The sequence below is a fragment of the Canis lupus genome, chromosome 19 (assembly GCF_003254725.2).
Source record: "Canis lupus dingo isolate Sandy chromosome 19, ASM325472v2, whole genome shotgun sequence".
NCBI classification, from domain to species: Eukaryota; Metazoa; Chordata; class Mammalia; order Carnivora; family Canidae; genus Canis; species Canis lupus.
The window spans coordinates 1,548,571-1,567,846 of record NC_064261.1 but is presented as its reverse complement, the minus strand read 5'-3'; the positions used below and the strand labels follow the sequence as shown (position 1 = coordinate 1,567,846).

At 39.1% G+C, this 19,276-nt stretch overlaps 1 long non-coding RNA gene across 1 annotated transcript in view; it reads right to left on the bottom strand.

Annotated features, from left to right (window-relative positions):
- The window catches only part of LOC112669342 (uncharacterized), a 33,251-nt gene extending 14,245 nt beyond the window's left edge, over positions 1-19,006 (bottom strand). Inside the window, exons 1-2 of the long non-coding RNA XR_003142185.3 lie at positions 18,872-19,006; positions 7,232-7,429 (exon numbers count right to left, since the gene is read on the bottom strand). This is a non-coding gene — a long non-coding RNA (uncharacterized LOC112669342). The remainder of the gene's footprint in view (positions 1-7,231; positions 7,430-18,871) is intronic.
- Positions 19,007-19,276: the final 270 nt, after the last annotated feature.

Genomic DNA, 19,276 nt, shown 5'->3' with positions numbered 1-19,276 from the left:
TTCTTGGGGTGTTAATGTAAATTGCATTTTTTTAATGTCAAATTATGCTTGTTTATTGCTGGTGTATAGGAAAGCAATTGACTTTTGTGTATTTTATATTTTGTTTATATATATATTTTATACAATGGCCTTGTATCCTACAACCTCAATATACATATTTATTAGACCCAGGAATTTTTGTCATTTCTTTCAGACTTTCTCTATAAATAATCATGTCACCTACAAATAAAGACAGTTTTATTTCTTCCTTCCCCAACTACGTCCCTTTATTTCCTTTTCTTCTCTTATTGCATTAGCTAGAATTTCTAGTATGGTGTTGTAAAGGAATGGTGAAAGGGAACATCCTTGCTTTGTACCTGATCTTAATTGAAAAGTTTTAGGTTTCTCACAATTTAGTATGTTAGCTTTTTCTATATCACACAAGTTTTCTTTATCACATGAATTTTTTTAGCCATTAGGATTAAAAGAGGTTCACACAACCTCCTCTCATATTCCACGGGCTAGAAAATAGTTTATGGGAATATCAGACTGGGATCTGGAAAAAAGTCATCCTTCGATGTTCCTAGGAATATGAGAAAATAGATTTATTAAATAACATGCATTTATTGAATAACATGTACTTAAATAATTCAAAGAAACATTTTCCATTTGAGTTGCACAGGTTACTGCCAAAATGGTGCCAAATATACATAAAATGTTAACGAAGGACAAAAAAAGGTTGAGAGGAAAAAGAATGCTATGTTAGCTTCAGAAGAAAACAAAAAACAAAAGCAATGAGCTTTAGTGTCAGCTCTGACATGTACAGTCTATAGCATCTCTCTCAAACAGAACTGTCAATGGGAATTGTAACAACTCTCCCTCATAAATTGCAAAGTAAATATAGATGAAGAGATTTAGTAAAATGTAAGCTTTTTCTTAACCTGCTTATTATCCATATTGCTGATAGGAAATCATTTCCTAAAGGAAAAGTATTATGTTACTCCATGCTTAAAACCTTTCACTGGTTCTTTACTACTTATAGACTATAGTATTGTAGCTTATAGATAGTCTTCAATTCTATAGGATTAATTCTAAATTCTTTAGTATTTAACATAAGACCTTATAATATGGTTCAAGTAATGTGTTTAGGAAAATTTTCTTCTGTTTTTCTCTGATCAACTTATTTCCTCTTTTTTGTGTGTGGTTTTTTCTTCTTCTAGAATACTTACTAAAATTGGATCTTGGCATAACAGCATACGTCTTCTGTCCCTAATGTTCGTTTCTCAGATGTCAGGTAGTGAAAATTTCCTTCTAATTCTCTAGGATATTTTTGACCTTGTCTTCTAATCTAGTATCTTCCAACTGTTCTATTTTAGCAATGTTATTTTTAATTTTTGTGTATGTTGTAATATTTTCTCAAATTTCTTTCAGGATAATAATTAGAAGATTTAAGTTGTCTTTCCTGCATTATGTGTGGATCCTCTCTTTATCTTTTCTTTCATGACACTGTTTTCCTTATATATCTACTTATTCTTGGTTGTCCTTTCATATTTAAGAATTGTGGGCTACACTTATTCTCTTGATAGATACTTGGGGCTTTTTTCATTGTCATATGGGTATTTTGGTTTCCCCATTTTTTCATCCCTTTAAATGGGAAGAATTTCTTGGGACATTTGTGTACCTTCCTTATTTGATGGTTCACTTCATTTTGGAGTACTTAGACAACAATCTAACTGGTAAGCTTCAATTAGAATAGCTTAATACTGAAGGGGATTATATTAATACCAGACATCTTAGTTCCCCACCTCCAATCCATTTATTTAATTTCTTTATTTAATTTTCTTTTAACACTCCTAGGATTAGTACAATATCAGCACAAATATTTCATAGCTAGATTTTCAATCAATTCCTATTTTAAAATATACATAAGTTTACAAAGTCTCATGATAGTAGACATCTTAAAAACATTTTTAATATCTTTCTAAGATATTTAGAACAGCCAAAATTGTTAAGGAACGGAGGATTTGAATAATATAACCGATGAGCTATATCAATAATTTTTTTCTTCTTCCTGGAATGTTCTTCCCCAAGATCTCCACAAGGTCAATCAATAACTGCATACAAGTCTCTTCTCAATGTCTGAGTTGAAGAAAACTTGCCCTGGCTACCTTATTGAGTCTCGCACCTCTGCTACTCTCCATTCCCTTACATTGCTTTATTTTTTTTTTCATAGACATTATCACTAAAAATACCTTTATTTATTTATGGGCTGATTCCTCCAGCAAAGTGTCAATTATATTGAGGGCAAAGATTGGTCAGTTTTGTTGACTCTTCTGTCCTCGTAGCCTATGACAGAGATATGACAGTACATAGTACTGTATGACAGTACATTATCCTACTATGAATATCTGTAGGATAAACTGATACAAAGAAACTAAACTTCCCCTTAACCCCAGAAAAAGGGAAACCTTTTCAGCATAGTCAGTTTAAATACAAGTAACAATTACAAAAGTTGTTTAGGTATTAGGTAGAGTGATATTTATAACTTGTAAAAACCATGCCGTATGGTTCATAATTAATAACACAAAATAATATAAATAAGGAATTAATAAGTTGAAGGTGGGCCCCAAAATGTAAACAATGTCTTAAAAAACAAAACCCTTTTAATTCACTGCTGGGTTAAAAAGTTATTAAAATACTATTTTAAATTAACTACATATCAAAACCAATGGAAACTTCTTTCCATTGTAAGAAAGAAAACTTTCTCTGAGTAAGAATCATGCTCCTAAATACATTCACCAAGTTGAAAAACCTGACAATAAATACATTTAATCTCAAAAAAACTAAAAAAAAAGAGCAGAAAAATGACCACCTTCTTCCAAATAGAACAAATCATAAGATTAATAAGGTAAAGATTTCCTTACTTTCAGCTAAGGAAATAGAAAACTAAGTTATTGTGACAAACTTTATGCTGCTTACAAGCACAAGTACTGAATAAACTATTTAAGAATCTTCTTGAAAAGCATAAAAAAATTGACAAAACCGAGTAAGAAAATAACTGAACAAAGTGGGAGGAAACAAGGCAGGGATTCCAGAAAGATAGAGACCCCAGAAGTCATTTTGCCTTAAGAACGTTGGCCATTCCAAACAATTTAATCATTTTGTTTAGCTCTGTGAGTATAAAGGAGGCTAAATGGTGGTCAAAGTCTAGGGTCTGCTCAAGATGGGAAGTGTACAGATGCCTGGGTGGCCCAGTGGTTGAGCGCCTGCCTTTGGCTCAGGGATCTTGGGGCCCTGGGGTCCTGGGGTCCTGAGATTGAGTCCCGTATTGGGCTCCTGTGGGGAGCCTGCTTCTCCCTCTGCCTGCGTCTCTGCCTCTCTCTGTGTTTCTTATGAATGAATAAATAAATCTTAAAGAAAAAAAAAAAGACAGGGAGCGTAGTGTATGTTCTAGTAGAGATGTTCCCCACAATAGATTGTTACAGAGAAAAAATATACAAAACAGACCTCAAAAGTAAGTCAATAATCCTACTCTGTGGGGAAGGGAACACTCAAACCTTAAAGTTGGTTTATGATTGCTCTGGACTAGTAGGACCTCCAGTGCACCTTGTGGAAATCGTCTTCAGATAAGGCCTCCTTTTCCTAGTCTTCAAACAATTTCCCCATATAATTTTTGAAGTACACTGAGCAGAACAAAGTCAGAGATATCGCAGCACTACAGAGCAGAAGACAGCATGACCAAGAGCCAACAGACAAATAGAATGGAAAATATTTGTAGCATACAGAAAAGACAAGAAGTTAAGGCTTAGAATATAAACTTACAAACTAATAAGGAAAAGATATTTTCTAAACAAGAGGAAGAAAAATACTGTAAATAAGTCACTCATAGAATGATACCAAAGTCTAAATATAAGCATGTAAAAAGTATTCAATATTAATTGTAATTATGAAAATGCAAAATAAAACACAATTTTTTTTTCTTCATGATCCTGGGAAAAGTCTTCATTAAAGGTAGATGGATAAAAGCGTTGGGAAAATTAGCATTTTCAGACACTACTTGTGGTGATGAGTATCGTATTAAAATTGTATTTGCCATTACTTCTCAAAATATAAAGTGTATGTATGTACATATCATCTGACAACAGTTTCATTTTAAACAATGTATTCTGTATATACTTATACCAAAAATGCCAAGGTAATTATATAAATGCACTTTGTATTATTTTACATAAAAGAGGAAACTAGAAAACTCCAGATGTCCATCAATAAGAGAATAGTGAAATATTTCATCAGAAATCTGTTCAATTATGTTGAACAGCCATAAGAATGAAGCAGATCTGAAGGTCTTGATATGCAAGGAAATCAAAGCTCCTCTAATACGAAAAAAAAAGTGATGAGCAAACCAGAAATCGATGATCGTGTGATATAAAAATATGCCTACAATTTTGAGCTATGGTATATATTGTTTTAGGGATACATACATGAAACTTTACTGTGATCATCTTTGAGGAGAAGAAACAGGATTCTGAGTGGGAAGAAAGACTTTTACTTATTGTTTTATACTGTTGTGGTTGGTTTTAATTAAAACGATTTATTCTAAACCATCATTTTAAATGTTTAAAATTCATTTATTTCTTAAATTACTCATTCGGTAATTCAGCACACAATTTTAAATAAAGTTTAAAGTAATTTTATTTATTTAAAACCATTATTTAAAATAATTAAACCTTAATGAAATAATGGTTGAGGATTTGTCTTTCACACCATCTTCCTGACGTTTTTTTCCTCCCTCTTCCCCCTTTTTGCTGAAGCACTCCACAGTTTCTCAATGATGGCTTTCCCAGCAGTTCCCAGTAAGGAGGTCAGGCTCCACCCTGCCTAGGCCCATCAAGATGACCCAACCCAGTGTCTCTCCCTGCTTGTGCTCCTGAGGGCAGTGATACAAGAGGTCAGAGCCTGCAATGGCTCTTGAACATCCTTCTTCCGCAGCAAACTTCTGGGCACTGCATTTATTAGAAATCCCAGGTTAGCAAAAGGCTTGTTTTCCCTCAGGAAACAATAGCAGAGTTTTTCAGTTGTTGAGCCGATGGAAGGGACACAGTCTGCTCATTCAGAATTTTTGTATTCTCTCCAACTACTATGTTTTCAGTCTGTTCTCCATTAATTATTACTGGCTCCTCATTTGAATTTTATCTCGTTTTTGTTTTTGTTTTTTGAGGTCATATTTTCCTTCCTTTAATCAGGAAAACCACACAAATGTTCCTAAACTGAACTAGATCCTAATTTTTGTGATTTATGAGAAATTAACTAAGATGTCTCATTTTAGATTTTTTTTTTTAATGTGAAGTTTTTTTTTTTTTTCCCTTCTAAAATCTACTGTTGCAAATTCAGGGTTTATCTTTGTTCTGACTGAGTGAAGTCATATGGTGACTATAATTTGAGTTAATTCCAGTAAGCAAGAAAAAGATTACCATATACCCAAATCAGCAATCTGGTCCTGTGTTACAGCTCGTCCCCACCAAATAACCCCCTTTTCAGCCTTATGCCTCTGGGTGTGGTGTTCTGATTTCACTGTCACCGCTTATAGCATTGGGCTCCAGTGGTGCAAAAACATTTTCCCAAATGATTCCCAAACTCAATCCATCCTTCAGTAATTACATTTGTAGATAATGGAAAAGAAACCATTAACGCAGACTGCTTTTAAATCATAATTAATTGCACATGCAAATGCACTGCTAAATTTGGATGCTCAATTAGACAGCTAATTGCACTGAAAATGAAAGTGTGCCCTTAAATTAACGACCATGAGCCGTGGCCCACCTGTGTGCATCCTTGCACTTAAGCAAGTCTCCTTTCTTGATACAATGGCAGGTATGGAAAGGGGAAAAAAAATACCACCTGCAGAAAGTGGAAGATGTGGCCAATCATAATTGTCACCCAATTTACATCCATAATAAAGATGGTCTATTTTAAATCGGCTCTTAAGAAGATGAGGCACCCTGGGGATTCGATGAGTTTAAGGGCTCTCTAAAAACATTTTACTCATGGAGGAAATGCTGTGCTTATACAATAGTTCATTCTTTGAAAATGTAGGAGACGTTTTCCCATGAGCCTTTAATCAATTCTTGTAACATTTAGTATCTTGAAGCTCTGAGATAAGGAACAAATAGTGGAATTGGAACATTTAAATGATCATAACCCAAATTATTACTAATAGATAAATTGTCTTATATTTGCATAGCAATGACAGTGTAATATTTTAACATATATTTGCTCATCTCATCATCACTCCGTGAGATACGTAGAAAATTATCCACACATTATGAGCTGGAAACTACAATTCGCACAAGGGTTTGTCCTAGAAAGTCAATAGCAGAAAAGAAACTATTTCATTTTAAAACTCGGCCTGACAGTCTTTCACGAAACCAGCAGTGAGTGTTAGAAATATACTTTGCCAAGTCAGTGAGCCTGACATCTCTAGCAGTCTAAAATAATACTGAAAATTTCGAGATGAATTTGAAATTAAATAAGAGAACATCTTAAGAGCAAAAGGAGAGTGTTCAGAAGAGTAATGTACCCCCCCCAGCAGATGCGCATGTGCAGTCCCTGAACCTGTGAGTATATTAGGTTACGTCAAAAAGGGGAATTAAGGTTGCTAATCAGCTCATCTTAATTCAGGACCTTAAAATAGGTCCTGAATTACATGGGCAGCTCCAAAGTAATCACAAGAGTCCTTAAAAGTGGAGAAGGGAGAAGAAAGAAGAGTCAGAGGCGGAGAGCCTAGGGGGAAAAGTCCCAGATGGATGCAGCATTATTGGTTTTGAAGGTGGGGAAAGGAAGTTATGAGCCAAGGAATATGGGCAACGTCTAGAAGCTGCGACGGCAAGGACGGCAGCTCTTCCCTGGAGCCACCAGAGAGGAGCTTGGGCCTGCAGGCACCCTGATGCCACCCCAGAGAGATCTGTGTCACCCTCCTGCCCCCCAGACTTGTAAGATGTATGTCTGTGCTGTTTTATGCCACTTAGTTTGGGGCAATTAGTCACAGCAGCAAACCAGACACTAATACAAATTGTTTCTAGAATGTACACGGCTGAACTGGAAACGATGTTTGTAGGAAAAAAATGATAGATGTCTCCTGAATATTGTGACTGTGTCAGGATGATCTAACTACACACGGCATTTGCCTCTCAACCCGTCTCACTCCATTAGTGCTCAGCAACCATCCCTGACCCTTCCTTGAGAATTCACTCACGGTTATTGAAATTGCCGGTGAGAGTAGATTCACGAGTTCTTGCTTTCTCATTTTACCCAAATGAGGCTTGTCAGGCTCTGTCACTGGAGGTCCCCCGCTTATGTTGATATAATCTGCTTTGATGGATGACCCTCTCACTCTCTTCTGGACGTCAGACTTAGTCTTCTGAACTGGCCCCTCACTTACTCTTGCGTGATCCTAAATATAACAGAAAAGTTGCTTCAGGATATAATTGGGGAGGTCAGAGAGGTTGGTTTTAATGAGGTTGAACTGCACCTTGAAGACAACCCAACTGTGTCCCGCACAACCATTGTTAGAGAGAAACTTGGACGATAATAAGCATTTACAGATTCAAAGACACACTTTTATATTTTAACATATTAGAAATGCACATTTATCATGGAACCAAGGGCATTTTACCATCCTCCCCAGCCAAGCAAGTGTCCATAACTTGTTCATAATTGTTCTTATTTGTCATCATTTCCATGAACTTACTGACCTGTGCATTGTTCCTACTGCAGGTAAAATCTAATTGGCATTGAAGGAAAAGCTGGTATGTAAGCAAAAAGGCACAAAAACAGTGCAGCAGGGCATAAATTTGCTCTTATCAAATAGTCATCGCAGATAGAGTAACTAAAATCATCCTTTTTTTTTTTTTTTTTTTTGGAAAAGCAGTAACCAAGAATTTAAGAAAAAGCTACTGACCTATAAGCCATATTATTTTCTTCATGGGATATGTGCAAGGATTATCTATTCAATTTCAAGCAATGTATTTGAGGGAAAGAGAAGTAGACAAGTCCCTTAGACAAGGTAAACAAAATTTCAAGACCATGAGAGGCTAGTGTGAGTAATTCGTGAGTTGTGCAGGACACTCATCAAGGCATCGATGCATCATTCAACCTGCCCAATTCTTGCTTTCTTTGTGGTATGAGCATTGATACCGCAGATTAGATTAAAAATAACATATGGAGAAATGTAGGAACAGGTAAGTATTTTGTTGATGTGCTGCTCCTGTAGCAGGACACAGAGGCAACTTAGAACAGAACACGGGTACTTTAGAAATCATTATCGATTAGGTGCTCTGCCTCGGCCTTATTACATAACTGGCGCAAGGCCACTTCTCTGAACCCTTCTTCTGAGCTACTAGATGAGACAATAATATTTCCTTAGAGCTGTGATTCAAGGCTGACATTAGCTTGCTGTCTGCTCTTCCCTTGGCGTCAAAGGGAATATTCGCAAGGAAGTTGGGTCAGTAATGGGGGAACCTGCAAAGAATTTGGAGTCTGGAGACAAGAGTTCCACTTCTGGCCCTGCCTCTCGCAGAGTGACTGTACGCTTGTCAGCTAACTTCTTGGTTCACGTCGTGGTGAGTCTGAAGATGGAGGCGGGAGCCCCCGCGTACGCCCTCCCCCAATGGACAAGGTTGTATCTGTGTGGCTGATGCTGTATGGCAGGAATGATGTCAGGTCACTTTTGAGATCAGGCTATAAAGACCATAATTTCTGCCTTAGGCAGCGTGCACTGTGGGGGAGCCAGAGGCTATGTCTTGAGGATCCCCAGGCAACCTTGTCTAGAGGCCTCTACGGCAAGAACCTGAGATTTTTAGAGAATAGCCAGAAGGGAACTGAGGGCTCCAACTCATAGCCATTGGACTGAATCTCCTCGGAGGCTGAGCCTAGAATCCTATCAAGGCTTTACAGGATCATGTAACTGCAGGTGATTGAGGCCCCACGAACGACCCTGAACCAAAATCATCCAGCTAAGCTGCTCTGGGGTTCCTGACTCTCAGAAATGATGAGATAGTACTTGTTTGTTGTCTTCATTCGGTAAACTTGAGGGTTTATTTTTTTTACACAAATAAATAACAAATATAGTTTCTTATCTAAACGATGAGAATAATACCTACTTCAGAGTTTTGGAAAGAGTCTGGAAAGAGAGCAAGCAAGTTGCAAGTTATAAAGTGTCAATACAAATGCCAATTACTATGATTATTTCACATATTCCTTTACCACACTCCAGGTGACCTAGGTGCTCTTAGGCTTTCCCTTAATCGTAATAAGCCATCAAGAGGTATTGCAGCAGGGATCCCCAAGACCATGCTCGGGTTTAATGAGTTGCTATAAGGACGTCACAGAACTCAGGTAAGTTATTATACTCATGGTTATGGCTTATCACAGTGAAAGGATACAGATTAAAATCAGCAGAGGTAGAAGGTGCAAAAGGCAGAGTCTAGGAAAGACCAGATGCGAACTTCCAGTTGTCCTGTCCCAGTGGAGATCTACAGATAGCACCCCACGCTCCCGGCAACAATGCGTAATAAGACATACAGGGTATTGTCCATTAAAGAAGCTCACCCGAGTCTTGCTGTTCAGCATTTTAGTTGGGGAACAGTCATGTAGGCATAGAACACCTACGTGGCTGACGTTAAGCTACTCTCCAGCTTCTCCAGCCTCAAACTGGTATGGGATGGCCCAAGGCCTCTGCCATCTATGACACTGCTGGCACAAACTCTCTGGCGTGGCCCAAGTTCCCAGGCATAATATCCCACTCTTGGGATATTCTAAGGACTCTGAGATGATCTTCCAGGAGCTGGGAAAGGCCAGGCCTTTATTTGCAATGCTCAGGGTTTGGGCTCCCACACTTGCTGAGCTAACCCTTTCCTGTGTAAGTATGGAAATATAGATTTATAGGCTTTCCTTTTTTTCCTGTATCTGTGGAACATCCTCACCAGGTACTCTGGGATGCTCTTATTTCCAATTATGATGAGGGTATCCTGGGCTTTTTGCTCTTCTCAGGCTTTCAGGGGACCTCTGCATAGCTCTGATATGCAATGAAATTATACTGTGTCTTCCTCCGGACAACCAATGGAAACAACCCAGATGTCATAGATGTCACTGTGTGCACCAGTAATGCTGGGGATGGTGGCCTGGTGTTGGCAGCCCAATAGATTATCAGAAAGGAGCATATTGTAGTGAGAAAGTTGCATGTACCAAAGTCAGGGCTTGGTGTTCTTCTTTTCTTTTTCTTTTTTTTTCTTTTTTGTTGTTTTTTTGTTTTTTTTGTTTTTGTTTTTGTTTTGTTTTTTTGTTTTGTTTTGTTTTCTTTTCTTTTTCCCTTGACTAGCTGTGCAACTTTCTCTGCGTCTTTCTCAGGGTCCTCATCAACAAAATATAGATAAAACGGTAGTAGGAAGTGTTCTCAAACATAGGCTTAGCTGTGTTTGAAAATTACTCATGGCTGCAAATTAAAAAAAAAATAAACATTTGTTAAAAATATATTAGATTTAGTGTGCTGTACCATGCTTTGGTAGGGGAAAAAAAAAAGGTGAATGCTTTAAATATTATTCTTCGAAACTGGAGAAATCTCTACAGACTTCTGAGCCAGACACTGACATAAATAAAGTGGATATTTGAATGGTGTAATGTATAAAATGGACTGAAGGTGGGACAAAGTAAATAAAGCAAACTGTTATTGTGCTAGCAAGGAAAAGGTGGGACTAGATTTTGGGCAGGCAACTCTCATTGCTCCATGTAACACTTTTTATAGAGGTGAATTGCTTCCTGCCTTCTGGATTCCTATTCTTTTTTTTATTTTTTTTTTATTTTTTTTATAATAAATTTATTTTTTATTGGTGTTCAATTTACAACATACAGAATAACACCCAGTGCTCATCCCGTCAAGTGCCCCCCTCAGTGCCCGTCACCCATTCACCCCCACCCCCCGCCCTCCTCCCCTTCCTATTCTATAAGCATAGCCGTTTATAATCCATTTCAACCTCTAGCCACAAAAGTCCCTTTTACCAGCTACACAAAGAACACAAGGTTATCCCCAGGCTTACATATCGATGTAGAAAGAGACGAAGCAGGGGCTGAATGGTGGGGGCCCAATCCAGCCCGGGTGAAACATCAGGAGCAGCGGTGTGACCCAGGCCTGTAGGGTGGACCGGCTGCCTCCCTGAGACAGGAGTCCAATGTCCGTCGCGTAGACTGCCTGCCGGAGGTCCAGCTTCCACCATTCGGGCCAGCCGTGGCTCCTGTCTGGGCAGAAGTGAATTCCTTCTGGTGTTTTGGTTCAAGAGAATTTGGAGCAACTGCGGTGGTAGATGGATAATCATAATATCAGGGTCTTCAGGTGCCTTAAAGTGAAGGACGCCATCATCTGTTGCAAAGGTGTAGCCGCTTTGAGCTGCTGGAGGTCCCTTGAGTACCTACCTTCAAGAGATAGGCTCATCCTCACTGACCATAAGCTTCATCCTAAGTCACCCCTTTAGCTGCTGGATCGCGGTTTCCGACATGGCCTTGCTTTCCTTTCTCTTAGGACCTACCTTCTCTGATACTCTTAAGGTTATTAGACAATCTTCATCATTCCAAGTGATTGATGCTTGATTTGGGAAACAGCAAGGAAACAGGGTGCCGGGGTGAATAGACTCTACTCTTTATCTCATCTTGCAGAATGCAACTTCAAGAAATAAATGGTAAAAGCTAAAGCACCATAGCTGTACCAAAAAAGCTCTGGATTTTAGATAAGGAAGAAAAAACTTGACAGAAAGATGATTTAGGGACTTGATTAGAAAGTCTCGATTAGAGACTTGATTAGAAACCATGTGCGTATGTCATGGTTTGCTTGGGGCATGACCCATTTATAACCATTGCCCTGGAATGACCATTAAAACACGTTTTACCCTAAAAAGTATCCTGGGTTGTTGATAAATTATATGGAGGACCCTAAGCTTAGCTGGTAGGTGGCCCACGTGGTCATCCTCAAAGAACCAAAAAGCAGTGGGGGAACTCCTAAGAGATGCAGAAGTGTGTCATGTAGAAGTCTCCGAAGTGTCCCAGGAAGGGGAATGGGCAAGCTTGGTCAATGCTGTAGAAAAAGCAAGAATTCTGACTGAGAAGACACAATTAAACAGAGTAATCTGGAGGTCACGGGTGACTTCCAGGAGGCAGCCTCTGAGCATTTTCGAGCCAGAGGTCGCAGTTTCCATGCAAAGGGAAGTGAGTTAGTGCTTCTGCACTGCACCCCTACCCTTTGGAAAAATGTGTTAATTCAAACCAAGAAAAAGATTAAAAACAGGGGTAAGTAACAGAATGAACTGATCTGAAAAAAAAAAAAGGGAAAAGGAAATACAGAAGTCTCTTAAAATCTGGACAAATGCTTAACATAAATAGGTAATTAAAATGAGACTGTGCTGCAATAGAATTTTTTTGACCGTCATATTAGAAATGCTGAGATAAAGAGACAGTCTCATACCACTGTTGGTGGCGAATAAATTATTATAATCTGAATGGAAGGTGGCTTGGCAGTGTGTATGAATCTATAAAATGTACTTTTCATTTGACCTAGAGATTTCCATGTTCGGAAATCATTTTGCAGATATACTTGCATAAGTACAAAATGACCTTATATGAGGATGTTTGTTATAGAAATATTTATAATATCAAAATAGGAAAGAACTTTGCTGACTCGGCCTGAGCGTCTCAGGATTGAGGCTGAACCTGACGCAGCCTTCCTGGTTAAGGCCGTTGAGATGTCGAGGCCGCCTCCACGCCAGTGACCTCCAGTGTCCTACAGCCGGTTCGGCGACCTCCTCCTTTCACTGTCCCACACCCCCAGGCCTCCAGCCTGACGATAAGGTCCTCGGTAAAATTTTTATTCATGATAGGAACATGACCACATATAAGAATTATGAAAAACAGGAAACAGCACTTCTGACTCATCCACAAGTTACCATTCTGAAAGAATCAGTAATGTAATGTTGTTTTTTTGTTTTTTTTTTTTAAGATTTGTTTATTCATTTCAGAGAGAGCGAGCGCAGGTGCGTGAGAGGAGCCCAAGCAGGAGGGGCAGAGGGAGAGCGGGAGGGAATCTTTGGCCAACTCCACACTGAGCCCGGAGCCCAACCCAGGCCTCTGACTCAGGGTTCTGAGTTCACGACCTGAGCCGAAACCAGCACCAGCAGTAGGTTGCTTAACTGTGTGACCTAGGTGCCCCAACTTGGTTTTTTTTTTTTTTTTTTTTTTTTGGACATTCATGTTCTAACAGAGTTTTACAGTAAATTTAGTTTTGTACTTTGCCTCTTTATATATTATATAATTTTTCACTTTATATATTTCCCTCTTTATATATTATATAATTTTCCAATATATAATTTATATATTGTCATAATTTTCCATGGTTGCATAAAATTACCTTTATCCACCAGTATTTAATAGTCGTCTGGCATTATGCATTTTTTTTTTTTTACTTCTGAGGCAAGAAGGAAGGCAGACTCGGGAGACAAGTTGACCAATGTAAAGCTGTTTTGGGTTTAGGCCGGCCCTTACCCTAAAAGTCAGCAGGTCATGACTTAAAGGAGTCACAAGATCCAGATTCATGGGAAACCACAAAACTCCACTCCCAACAACAGTAAAAGCCACAAAGGCTGGATGTTTTTTAAGTTGCTCCCTGTGGGTGATTCCACGACCCTGAGACCAGGGAGAAACTAACCACCCAACGTAAGTGAGAAAGCCCAAGTCAGGGAACAAGCACCCCTCTGGACAGTTAGCTAATTTTTAAACAAGCTCATGGACCCCTTCACTGAGGGGACAAAAGACGCCTCCTTCTGAGAGAGTCAAAGGAGATCACTCCTTTGTCTGTGAAGTAGCTCCTTTCTTCTATATTTAATAAATTTAAATCTAAATCTAGATTTAGATTTACTAAATATATTAAATTAAATATATTATATAAATTATTATTTATTATTATAAATTATTATTATAAATTAAATATAATATATTAAATTGTTATTTATAATATATAAATTATTTATATATTATATTCATATATTATAAATATAAATTATATTATATTTTAATATTATATTTATTATATTTAATTTATATAAATACGAATTATTTATATATTATAAATATAAATTATATATTATTTATAATATAAATATATTAAAATAAATCTATATTTAATTCTCTAAGCAACTTGCTCTATTGTTCTTTCTCAAGCAAAGCCAAGAAATCTACTGGCCATGGGCCTTGGCCGGTCCAACATCACATCTGCTAATACCACCCCCAGCCGTATCTGAACATGTGACTTCTTCTATATGTTAGATTATTTCTTTAGGGCGTTATCTCAAATATGAATTCGTGTGTTTAAAAAGTATAAACACTATGTTGTGTTTTATTCTTGTCAATGACTTTGCTAAACCCTGTAGTCATGTTTAAAAAATATTATTTGTATATATGAGGTGGACGTTTAACATAAATGGGGATCTTAATGCTTAGAGAGGTGGACGAGCTTACTCAAGGTTGTACAGCTGAGGGGGGACGGGTGAACCTGGATATGAGCCCAAAGGAGAGAACCAGAAATGAGAAGTTAAATCTTGCATAAGTTGCGACCCATGAAAAAAAGTGGACATGGAGTTTGCTGTTGAGAGTTGCAGTTTCAATGCTCTGTAAAAATTTTAAAAAAGTAAAAATAAAAATAAAAATAAAAAGTCAGCCTTTGACCTTAGTGCGATTCTGTTCTAAAAAGGGAAAACTAACGATCTGCGTGCCCCTAGCAGCTAAAGAGGAACAGCGGAGCAGTCGCTTCAGCATTCATTCCTCTGAACTACGAGGACGTCATGCATAATGTCAACCATGGAGATAGACACATTAGGCAGTAAGTAGCTTTAATTACGATTTAATCACATATGTCAAAACAGGAGCTGTAAGGACCGCATCTCAGACTCACTTAATCCACTCATATCCGCCTTAATCATAGGTATCAGAGAGATGTAGAGCTCCTTAGAATTAAACTTCTGTCAATAAATTGAACTAGATAATAAGCATAGATTTCGACAGTGGATCCCCACCAATTTAAAACTTAGGCTGCCATGGCTAAAGTTACGTAAAAATATTCAATGATATGGTCTAAAAAGTAATCTATCCATTTAAATACGGGGCCTCATCAAATGACTCTGTGAGCAGATAAACTGAAATTTCAGATGTGCTTTATGGGCTTTTCCTATAGAAACTATTATTTGTACTTTAGTTACAAAGCAGAGTCACCTCTTGCCCAAGAATCTGTTTGGTTCTTTTTAATCTCTAACCAGGATCCCTTAAATTAGCAATCAGCCCAAAAAAAAAGATCTGGAACCAGGACTATCTAGACTTTCATTTTTTTCTAGTTTCTCAGAGGGATTAGCTAGGAGCAGAATGAAATTCAATTCTATGAAAAGAATGTTAGAAGCATCTACAGTGAACTAAAATAATATGGGAAGAGGGAAAAACAAAATCCTTTGAGAACTATGAAAAAGCAATTCTTCACCAGAGAAAGAAAGGACAGTCTTTCACAATCCTACCAGGAAAATATCCTGCTGCTACCTAAGAAATGGATCATCAAGCCGTGACCCACTATGTGGCGAAGTTATTCCTTCTACTTCCTGTAAAACTTTTGCCCAAGTTAGACGTGTGCCTGCCTGAGTAGCTTTTTTTTTTTTTTCATTAGCAGATCTGATGTAAATCTGTTGAAGTCTAGAAAAGAGTAAGCTCTTCTCTCTCAGTACTGTTTGCTACCTTCTTCCATGGGACGCCCCTCCTTCAATATCCCTCCCTGAGCGTTTGATAAGATTGTTAACATTGAGGAACAAAGTTTAAAGAGAAGGAATTCATAATCCTCATGGATATTTAAATAGACATATATAGCCGACATCAAATGCAACAAAAAGTCTGCCGTTTAAAGTGGGCACATAGCAAATGTCCCTTTATAAAATAAATGTGTAAAAATATAAAATAAAATAAAATAAAATAAAATAAAATAAAATAACATAACATAAAATAAATAAAATAAAATAATAAGATAAGATGAAATGAAATGAAATAAAATAAAATAAAATAAAATAAAATAAAATAAAAAAAATAAAATAAACGTGTTCTACAAAAAGCTTTTCCAATACCTTGAACTCTGTGGGTTCCGTGTTGTCATTCCATGGCCATCCTCGTGAGTACAGCGATATAGCCGGTAGTGATAACAGATCACATAGGGTTATATAGTTGGAATGAGTCAAAGGCAAAGCCTTGGGAAGGAAGAAAGCTGAGCATTGGCCAAACCCAAGAAGATACATCACAACGGGAAAAGTAACCTAAAGGGGCGGGTGTCTCCCATCATCAACCAGCCTGATATATAGAAGGCCAGCGCTGGGGAAGCGCGGGCCTTGGAAATAGAGGAGGAACGACAGCTTCTGCGTCATCCACTGGGTTGATGTTAAATGGTTTATATGGGGTGGATTTGACTTGTTAATGCCTGGATTTTTAGTGATTAGGTACTAAATCGGTAAATTTCTAGACTTCAACATATATATGAACTGGTTCCTCTATACATCCAGGTATAGACCATCTTTTAAAAATGCAGGGTACTTTATCAGATTAAAAAACAAGTCGTTCTGGGGATGCCCGGGTGGTTCAGTCCATCAAGCGTCTGCTCAGGTGATGCTCTCAGGGTCCTGGACTCGAGCCCCACGTCCAGCTCTTTGCTTAGCAGGGAGTCTGCTTCTCTCTCTCCCTCTGTGTGTTCTCTCGCTCTTTCACTCTCTCTCAAATAAGTAAAATCTTAAAAAAAATTAAAAAACAACAACAACAACAACAAAATGAGTCACTCTGAGCCAACAATTAAGAGATACAGAAACCATTTCTGCCATAGTAGTAGCAAGCGCAGGGAAAATTCAAAGCTTAATGTCAGGAACCGAAAGTGTGTGAAGGATGGATCCTTTTCTTTCTCTGTACTCGTCTAATCACTGGAGGGTCTTCACCTTCTATAAACAAGTAGGTTGGATGAAGCGTGTACAAATCCGCGGTCCTCAAGCCGAAGGTCAACCCACACAGCTCGACTCCTCACGGTGGAGGCCGACCATACCTTATTGCTTACCTACACAGCTTTGCTCATTTCTATGAAGATCTTATATCGAGAAGCTTCTGCGTTAACCTAAGAATCAATTACTATTGATACCACATAAATTTTACTGAAATGAAGATGGAAGGAAGAGGATAAACTTTATTTTGTTGAGATACTTCACCAAGCGTAGCGTTAATTTTTATCCTGTGTGTCAATTATTTATTTATTTTTTTCCCTAGGAATAAGGTGCTTCTGACAGAATTAGAAGTTTGAGATAGTAATTGAGAAAACGCCTGTGAGGGCTACAGCAGAGAGAGGAGAGGGGGAGGAAGGCTGGGTAGGAAGAGGCTCAAGCTTCTAGCATCTCTGAGAACTTCTAAGACAGACCTGGAGCCCCAGGGCAAAGAGGGTCACTTATTTCCCAAACCTGCGTTAAGTCCAGAACAGACATGGAGAGTTTGAAGGCTTCCTCGGCGGGCCCCGGTGGCCTACTCGGGTCCATCCAGGTGGGTGGTATTTCCCGCTGACGGCAGACGCGGACACACGAGTGTCCCCACGCGCTCTCGAGGAAGCCGCTGTAGGTGCGACAGGTGCGACAGGTGCAATAAAACCGAGCCCTCCTTCTGGCCTCTGACCTTTCTCTATGAATAAGAGCAGGGTTAGGGATGGGCCTGCAGTGGTTCGAAAGTGAAATCTGGGCTGTCCTGCGTGGACGCTGTGTCCGAGAGCGACAGATGTCCACGACTCTGTATGCGATTTCTCCCAAGGAATGGGTACGCCGGGCGGAAAGCTCGTGTGCATGTGTGTGTCTGTCCTGCATCTACGGGTGTATCCGTATCTCTATGTAGGAGATAGGATTTTTTTCGACCTCGGAGGTCCAATTCATAATCTACCCTTCTTCATCTTCATCTACCCATACCCGTTGGGTCGACCAGCTCTACAACCTCTCAATCATACTTTGTTCTCGTAGGAGAGGAGTTTGTCTTCGGCGGGTGGGACTCCGCTGCCTCCTCCTCCGTCTGCCAGCCCCGAATGTCTTGCTGACCCCGCACTTCTTGGCCTGTCTTCACATGTGTGTGTCGTTCTGAGCACAATTGGAAGCAAGTCACAGACGACTGCCCCGAGGTCTGCATCCTTTTATAGGGCGCTTAGCATAATCTTCACATTATGGATATCACTCTTTAATGCAAGAATCAAATAATGCCACTACAGTGGAGATCAAATTGGTTTTTGCCCAGCCACTCCTAACATTCCTCTGAAATTTTCTTTTCTTTTTTTTTTTTTTTTTGAAATTTTTCATTTCCTCAAGATCGCCCTTGTTGGGGGTGGGGGGTGGAAAAAAATCCCTGGAGCAAGAGCTCTCTAAAGAGTTATGCTTATGTATTAAATTCCTGCCACTGGGCAAATATCCTGACCCAGAAAGATTCCTTCTAAAACTTTTATAAATAATTCCATCCCTTTTCATATACTTCTGCCTGCATTCTAATTATGGTTTTTTTTTTTTTTTTTTTTTTTTTTTTTTTTTGAGAGAGAGGTGGGAACAAATTTGATTGCCATCACTCTTAAGAGATGGAGCTGGGTTAACCTGAGCTGGGTGCAGCCCCCATTGCCCTTCTCAGCATTTTTCCTCCCAAATTTTTATCAACGTGTCAAGAAGGATTTATTTATTTATTTATCCTGATTTGATTGGATTTTTGAAATGAAGAGAAGAAGTCAGAAGTACTGAGTTACCCCTTTCCGACTCCACGGAGGGGGCATTCTGAAACTTACGGTCCCGCAGGTCTAGGGGCGAGGGCTCAGCACCGATGTCCGTTGGGTTGTCTGAGAAGGGAGTTTGGCCCCGGTCGCCAGCATCTCGGAGGGACTCAGGACTTGCATGTGAACACGTGTGCTCGGTTCTTAACAAATTAAGCCCTGACTGAGTGATGAGTCACAAAAGAGGGAGGAGAAAAGGCTGTGAGGCCTCCCCCAAGAGGGGGTGGGCATCCTAGGTTGAAGCACATCCTCTTGGCATAAAGACAGAAAAACAGAGTCAACGTGATATTTGCTCGATTCATTGCATCCAGACCTCCTGGACCCCCACGTGTCACAGGATGGCTGCGGCGGGGGCCACGTGCGTGTCCAGGCACGCAGGCAGGTGTGAGAGAGTGAGGCCCCGGGGGTCCCCCTGTTGAG